We start from the raw sequence: 8,478 nt of genomic DNA, 5'->3' as shown, positions 1-8,478 counted from the left end.
TTCTTAATAATAATAATATAAAGATGACTGTTATAATTTTGTTTGAAGATTCAAATTGGATTATATAATAATGATGTTGACAAAAAATAGTTGGCAAGTGTTTGAAATATGATATGAATGCTCAACAAATTAAAGAATGAGATGGAGGTGAAGTACTATGTTCCCATTACACTAGTTTTTCTGTTTTTCCCATCTTTGTTTCTCTCACACATATAAACATCTGAAGCTGTTTACTCAGTTCTTGTACAAAGTCTGTAAGATATACCCCCCCCAACTCTAGAACAAAGCTCTAGAAAAAAAACATAGAACAGATAGAAAAAAAAATCCCATATAATGTTAATAATGAACGGTGAAATAAAAGGTAAAATTTGCCCCCCACTGTCACCTTGTTTCCTTTCTGTAAGTTGTGACTGCACTCTGTTAAACTGATGGAAGCTCTGATTACATATGATGCTGAGCCACAACAAAACATGTTTAGTTGCAGAAGCTTATTAGACCATGTTCAATGACTTGCTGTGATTGTATTTAAAGGTACAGATCACTCCCAAAGCATTACTGAAAATATCTAAAGGCATAAATCGTCTTCCAAGTTTTGAAGGTCATTGTATATTATCCCTAAAGATATTTATTTTTAGGCAATTTTTACTGCTTAGTTCTGTTCCTTTTCTCTGGCTGTTTTTTTCTTCTTTTTTTTTTTCTTAAACATGATTGTCTCCATGGAAAACCAAACAGTTAATGATTAAGTCAGAATCTATACACTGCTAACACTGATTTAAAGATCAAGCTTCCTAGTTTCAGTGGAGGGAATGCCTAGTTTTACATCAGAAAATCTGAATCAATTAGGTAAATGTTTAGGTTATTTAGCTGTCTGAAAGTGATGTATCTTCTTTTTTCCTTTTGTCTAAACTGTACAGTCATGTAAAGATTACAAAGCATGTCCATGTTTTATGTGCAGCTTCTGAAAGACTTTCTATTCTGATGCGTGAACTAGACTAAAATGTATTAAAACCTACTTAATGGGGGTAAAACCATTGTAGGGACCAACTTACACAGTTTATTAGGCTAAAATCAGTAGCATTTCATGAGAATCTAATAACTTTTTATGTAGGATCAGGAATTTCTGTGCCTTAGCAAACGTTCACGCACTGGGATAAAATTGCAGTAGGAAATTATTTTTTTATTAAATGCAGTGGTATTTATGTGTTCCATAATACCCATGTACAAGCTAGGGGTATATTATGGGCTTGGTCACAAGTGATACTAACTAGATTGGAAAACTGAAAGAACATAGATATTTTTCCTGACTTCCTATTTTAAATACCAGGTAGTAGAGGTTGCTGCTGTAGTTCATTGTAATTGTACCTTTTCTGAGAAGTGTAAAACTCTAGGAAAACTAATTATAAGCTACCATTCTATTCTACTGATTGTTGTAACCGCATATGTGTCTGTTTTATACAAATTAAGGAATTGGAGATCATTACGACAAGAATCTTCAGAAGACTGACTAGTCAAGTGAGTTTTAAACTTTAAAAAAGAACTTTACTGAATTCATTCATTAACAGCACCCTTCATGTCAATAATTAATTCTTATATGTCTAATAATTATTTCTATGCAGATAAAATTATTAGTCTTTAACATCTCAAATTACCTGTGAGCACAAAATGCCACAGAGGTGATGCTGCATAGTTGGTGCTGGTGACTGCAGTCCTTGGTGGTCCTTGGTCAACAAGGTCAGGGTGATTAGACTTAAGAGCTCATTAATGAGAAAAGCCAGAACTGAATCACGGAATCACAGAATCAACCAGGTTGGAAGAGACCTCTGGGATCATAGAGTCCATCCCTGACACCACCATGTCAACTAGACCATGGCAATAAGTGCCATGTGCAGTCTTTTCTTAAACACATCCACAGATGGTGACTCCACCACCTCCCTGGGCAGCCCATTCCAATGTCTAATAACCCTTTCTGAAACTAAATTATTCTTCTTAATGTCCAACCTGAACCTCCCCTGGCGAAGCTTGAGGCTGTGTCCTCTTGTCCTATCGCTAGTTGCCTGGGAGAAGAGGCCAACTCCCACTTCACTACAACCTCCCTTCAGGTAGTTGTAGACTGCAATAAGGTCACCTCGGAGCCTCCTCTTCTCCAGGCTAAACAACCCCAGCTCCCTCAGTCGTTCCTCATAGGTCAGACCCTCCAGACCCTTCACCAGCTTGGCTGCCCTCCTCTGGACCCGTTCCAACACCTCAACATCTTTCTTGAAGTGTGGGGCCCAGAACTGGACACAGTATTCAAGGTACGGCCTCACCAGTGCCGAGTCCAGAGGGATGATCACTTCCCTAGACCGGCTGGCTACAGTATTCCTAATAGAGGCCAGGATGCCATTGGCCTTCTTGGCCACCTGGGCACACTGCTGGCTCATGTTTAGCTGGCTTGTCTTCATTCTTTTCTGCTTTTCCTTCCTTATGCCTATTGTTTGTATGCTATTCTTCCTCCAGACATGCCAAAAAAAATAAAGGGAGGGCTCATCTGCTCCTCATGTTGCTTACCCTGTTTGTGGTTGTATCATAGAATGTTCTGAGTTGGAAGGGACCCACAAGGACCATCTAGTCCAACCCCTGTCCCAGCATAGGACAACCCCAGAATTCACACCATGTGTCTGAGGACATTGTCCAAATGTTTCTTGAATGCTGTCAGGCTTGGTGCCATGACTGCTTCCCTGGGGAACCTGTTCCAGTGCTCCACCACCCTCTGGGTGAAGAACCTTTTCCTAATATCCAACCTAAACCTCCCCTGGCATATCTTCCTGCCGTTCCCTTGAGTTCTGTGACTGGTTGCCAGGGTGAAGAGGTCAATGCCTACTCCTCCACTTCCCCTTGTGAGGAAGTTATAGACTGCAATGAGGTCTCCCCTCAGTCTTCTCTTCTCCAAGCTGAACAGACCTTGTGACTTCAGCTGTACCTCGTATGGCTTCCCTTCTAAACCCTTCACCATTTTTGTGGCTCTCCTCTGGACACTCTCTTGTATCTTCATATCCTTTTTATACTGTGGTGCCCAAAACTGCAAACAGTACTTCAGGTGAGGCTGTGCCAGTGCAGAGTAGAGCAGGACAGTCACCTCCCTTGACTGGTTAGCAATACTGTGCTTGGTGCACCCCAGGACATGGTTGGCCCTCTTGGCTGCCAGGGCACACTGTTGGTTCATGTTCAACTTGCTGTCGACCAGAACTGCCTGATCCCTTCCCATGGGGCTGCTCTTCAGCCTCTTGTTCCCCAGTCTGTATGTACATATAGGGTTGCCATGTCCCAGGTACAAAATCCGGCACTTTCCTTTGTTAAATTTCATGCGGTTGGTGTTCGCCCACCTTTCTAATTTCTCTAGGTCTCTCTTCAGGGACTCTCTGCCCTTGGGAGTGTGAACAGCTCCTCCCAATTTTGTGTCATCAGTGAACTTGGATAATAGTCCTTCAAGTCCTGTGTCCAAATTGAAGAGCACTGGCCCCAAGATAGATTCCTGAGGAACCCCACTAGTGACCAGTTGCCAGTCCAATGTAACCTCATTTACTATAGCTTTGTGCCCTACCCATCAGCCAATTGTTTGCCCATTGCATTATGTGTTTATCCAGCTGTATACTGGACATCTTGCCCAGGAAGATACTGTGAGAGACAGTATCAAAAGCTTTACTGAAATCCAAAAAGATTACATCAGCTGGCTTCCCTTGGTCAACTAGATGGGTAACCTTGTCATAGAAAGAAACGAAATTTGTCAAACAAGACTTTCCCCTCATGAACCTGTGCTGTCTGGGACAAATGACTGCATTGTCTGAGATGTTTCAATAATTCCCAGAATAATTTTCTCCATAATTTTGCCGGGCACCGAGGTGAGACTAACAGGCCTGTAGTTACCAGGGTCATCCCCGTTGCCCTTCTTGAAGACTGGGACAACGTTTGCTGACTACCTCTCCAGATTCCCAAGAGGGTTGAAAAATCATTGAGAGAGGTCTCACTATGATGTCAGCCAGTTCTTTAAGTACCCTTGGATGAATTGTGTCAGGCCCCATTGACTTGTAGGGATCCAGCTGGATCATCAAATCCTGCACAAGTTCAGGGTTGATTGGGAGTGTATCATTCTCACAATCATGGATCTCAGGCACAGGGCTCTGGGGGTCCCAGAACCCATCCTTGGTGTTGAAAACCAAGGTGAAGAAAGCATTAAACGTCTCCACTATATCTATGTCCCTGTATGTGAGGTGACTATGGTTGTCAAGTAATGGACCAATGTTATTTCTAGCCTGCCTTTGCTACCAATATATTTAAAAAAGCCCTTTTATTGTCCTTCACAGTACTGGCCAGTGATACTTTTGAATCTGTCTGACTTCCTTCTCAAGGTTCATCCAGGGTGAAGCAACATCAATGTTTTAATCCTCATCAGGTGTATGTCTCTGAAATGAGTCTTCCAATTATTTCTCTTTTTTCTGCTTTGGTTTGCACAATGGAGTAGACTAATATGCATGAACATGGCTGCTTTCAGACAAAACTAAACATGAAAGTGCATTCCAGAAGCACACTTAATGCACTGTGATTAGAAATGGTCATTCAGTCCCTCAGACTTTGTTAGCATCCTACTATGATACAGGTTGGAGGAGACCTCTGGATGTCATCTGGTCCAGACCCCAGCTCAAAGCAGGAGCAACTTCGGTCAGGTTGCTCAGTGCCTTGTCCAGTGAATATCTCCAAGGATGGGGATCACAATCTGTTTCAGTGTAAGACTACCCTTGGTGGGGCAGGGAGGAGGGAAAAAAAAAAACCTTAATACCTAATCAGAATTACCTTTGTTGTATCTTGTGCCTGCTGCCTCCTGCACTATCCCTGTTAATATCTGTGAAGGATTTGACTCTGTCTTTTCTATACTCTTCCATTAAATATTTGAAAACAACAATGAGATTTCCCCTAGTTGTCATTTCTTAAGAATGAACAAATTCAGTTCTCTCAGCTTTTCCTTGAGTGCACTAGAGCTAATCAAACTAATACATTTGGACTTTAGATCATTTACACCAAAAGTTTTGCTCTGCAGATTTTCACCTTTTTGGTCTATACTGCCTGTTTCAAGAACCCAGTCTGGACTTAGACCTTAGCATTTTTGAAGGATGTAGCTACACCTCTTGCATGAAACAGTTTTAGATTTTAAATTCCAAAATAGGTAATGGAGTAGAGAAAGTTCATTAACAATCTTATACCGCTACACCCTGACTAATATTAGAAGGGCCTTTCTCCAGACATACCTAATTCTGGAGGAGTCAGAGTAATTTCAGAGTTCTTTAAGAATATATTATGACTGCTCAGAATTCTCTAGTTTATTAGGGTTTGAGTTATTGTTCACCTTTTTGCAACTATTTTTTTTCTTCAAATCAGTAAAATGATACTATATTTAAATACTGATTGTTGCTGCAGGATACAACCCTGGTTGGTTAAATGTTTTCTATTCATTTTTTGATTCTACTGAAAATAGATCAGAGCTACGGGAATGACCACAGAAAAAGAGAAATCTTCGGCAGCCTCTTATGTTTGGCCTTCCTTCCTGTGCCTCTGATTTTTAAAAGAGGGCTGAATTAATAAGTGCAATATGATTAACATTATTTATTACAATTCATGAATAATAAATAAGTGGAAGGATTTGTCATTCATTTGCATATGCTAAGAAATCTGGTACACAAACTAGTGTCTTCTAAAGTATGAGTAATAAAGGCAAAGGCCAGCTTTTTGTAACCACTTCAAGGCGAACAGGTAATGAATTAGTGTACAAGCAAAATGTTTCCCATGTCCTGATCTGTGTAGCCATGTGCAATACTACCACAGTTAAAGTCAATTGATGAGCACAATAAAGTGCTTTTTAATTTTTAAAGCACTTAACCACTGGCTTATCTTTCAAAATGATGTGATAAATTGTCCATGCCTTAAAACCTTTAAATCACAAATAAATACATTTCTACAAGACTGCCTAAGGAGCAGATTGTCACTGGTTAAAAGTTCGCAAGAGGTAATCTTTCTGTCAGTTTAAAATTGTGGGATTTGGAGGTTTTATAGTTGGTTATTTTTTTCTATATCCCCCAAACAGCTGTTTCAGTACTGTGAATAAAAGCTTGTTCCAAACATAGTGACTTTGGTTTCACTTTGGGAAAGGGAATTCATGAGACTTAATTGTGGTTTTAAATTAAAATACAAAAGTTAGTTTTCCTGTAAAAATATTCAATGTAAAGAATTTACAGAAATTACAAAGGGATACAGATTTCTTTAAGCTGAAGAACATCAAGCATGAAGGATGGACACTGCATGACTAAATCATTAAAGGAACGAAAATGTTACTGTACTTACAATATTATTATATATTGAAGTATTATTACATTATAATATTAATAGCATTAATTTCTAACAGATATCACATGCAGTAACACCAGAAGCAGTATGATCTTTTGTCACTATACAAAAACCTTGCAAGCGCTTTCACTACTACATTTACTAATGTGCCGTTTTCTTGTGCCCCAGTCTTTCAACTGACCCCAGTCTGTATTCATGCAGAATAAGAATGATTTCACTGGGACTGTTAGTGCATGCAGCGTCCTGTTTACAGTAAATTGTTTACAAGATCAGGAGCTCACCAAAGACAGTGATAGATATTATTGGCCACATTTTTGAAGAATCTGCAGGTACCGTTGAAATCGGAGGAAGTATTCAGTACCTTTAGAAATTTTACTTGTTAAAATTATATAGGAAAGAAGAATTAGACAAAAGATACAATTCTTGATCACTGATGAAAACCACTAATTAACCTGTAAGCTAAGCCCTTGGTTGTAGTACTCTTTTGCAGTATTTATATTCTGACTTTCAAGAAATAATTCACAGAATCACAAAATGTTTAGGGTTGGAAGGGGATCTCTGGAGATCATCTAGTCCAACCACCAATCATTTTAATGAATGATTATTTAAACAGATATTTAAGAGTTTTAATAAGTTTGTCAAACCTAATACTTTTCTCTATTTCTACTACATAATGAAGTCTTTCCTGTGACTGCAGCACACACAAGCAGAGTTTTTAAATGAGAGATCTAACTTTGACAGGTCTAGGTCTAAGTCCCCTGGTTCTCAAGAGTCTTCTTTATTTCAGGTTCTATTAGCAAAGTACGATGTTAATTCTTGTCCAAGCATATCCCAGAAATCCCTCCTGAGATATTTAGCAATGTCACTTTGAAGAATACTGAAATGAGCAAGAACAGGGCCTTTCTCTATTTTTTCTTTGATTCTTTTAAATTCGTTTCTCTGACATAACCTTTGAAATAGATATAGCCATATGAAGGGATTGAAGAAAAAAATAGGCAAGTTTTATGAAAAAGAAAGCAACGATAATTATATTCAAATCCTGCTAAGAATGAAACCCCACTGATTTTAATGGGATCAGAACTGGGCCCCACATCTCATCTAGTTAAGCCTCCATAATGCAACAAAGAATGGTCATTGTTTTGAGACAAGTTTAATACTTGAAGTGGGGTCATGCATAGCATGTTGAGCTTCATTCTAAGCTCTGAATTTCTTTGCATTAAGTCAGGTAATTTATGGTATTTGAACAGCTTCTGAAGTTGAAATGAAACTGTCTTTTTAACATTTAAATGAACAGTACGAATAGAAATAGCTGGGTATTGAAGAATGTACAGTAAACTGTTGAGCAAAGGATAGAAATAAAAGAATAAATGGATTTTGCAAACTGGTCCTCTAGTCTAATGAAGGATTTAAAAATATAAAATAAAGGAACGTTTCCCATGTGTTCATGCTGCTCATAATCTCTGACTGAATTCCACATCATGTTCCTTCCACATTGTTCTGTAGAAAAAAGTACCATCACTGGAGTTGCACAAGAAACAAGTGTTAGGAAGCAAGATAGGGAAGTAGAACTTGATAAAGAAGCAGTAAAATTCTCTTACTGTGCCAGGGAAGTCACACTAACTAGTAGAGTTGCATTCAGACATGCCTTCTGCCTCCTGAGAAGACAGGTGTTGCTCCAGCTTCTTTTATTTTGAATTTCACAAACATCACTTGAAAGAAGAGCCTACAGATAAACTTAATTTATTGCTTTGTGTTCTCATATTTGAGATTAAACCAGACTGGGCAGGTGAGTATTGAGCAAGAGTCTTTCAGTTCAGTCTCATCTAAATATGAGACTATTCAGTATCATCATAAATATGTAAAGGACAAGTGTCATGAGGATGGAGCCAGGCTCTTCTCAATGACATCCCTTGACAGGACAAAGGGCAATGGGTGCAAGCTGGAACACAGGAGGTTCCACATAAATATGAGGAAAAACTTCTTTACGGTGAGGGTGACCGAACACTGGAACAGGCTGCCCAGAGAGGTTGTGGAGTCTCCTTCTCTGGAGACATTCAAAACCTGCCTGGACGCATTCCTGTGTGATATGGTCTAGGTAATCCTGCT

Source organism: Nyctibius grandis, chromosome 2, assembly GCF_013368605.1.
Source record: "Nyctibius grandis isolate bNycGra1 chromosome 2, bNycGra1.pri, whole genome shotgun sequence".
NCBI lineage: Eukaryota > Metazoa > Chordata > Aves > Nyctibiiformes > Nyctibiidae > Nyctibius > Nyctibius grandis.
Note: the sequence above shows the minus strand (reverse complement) of the source record.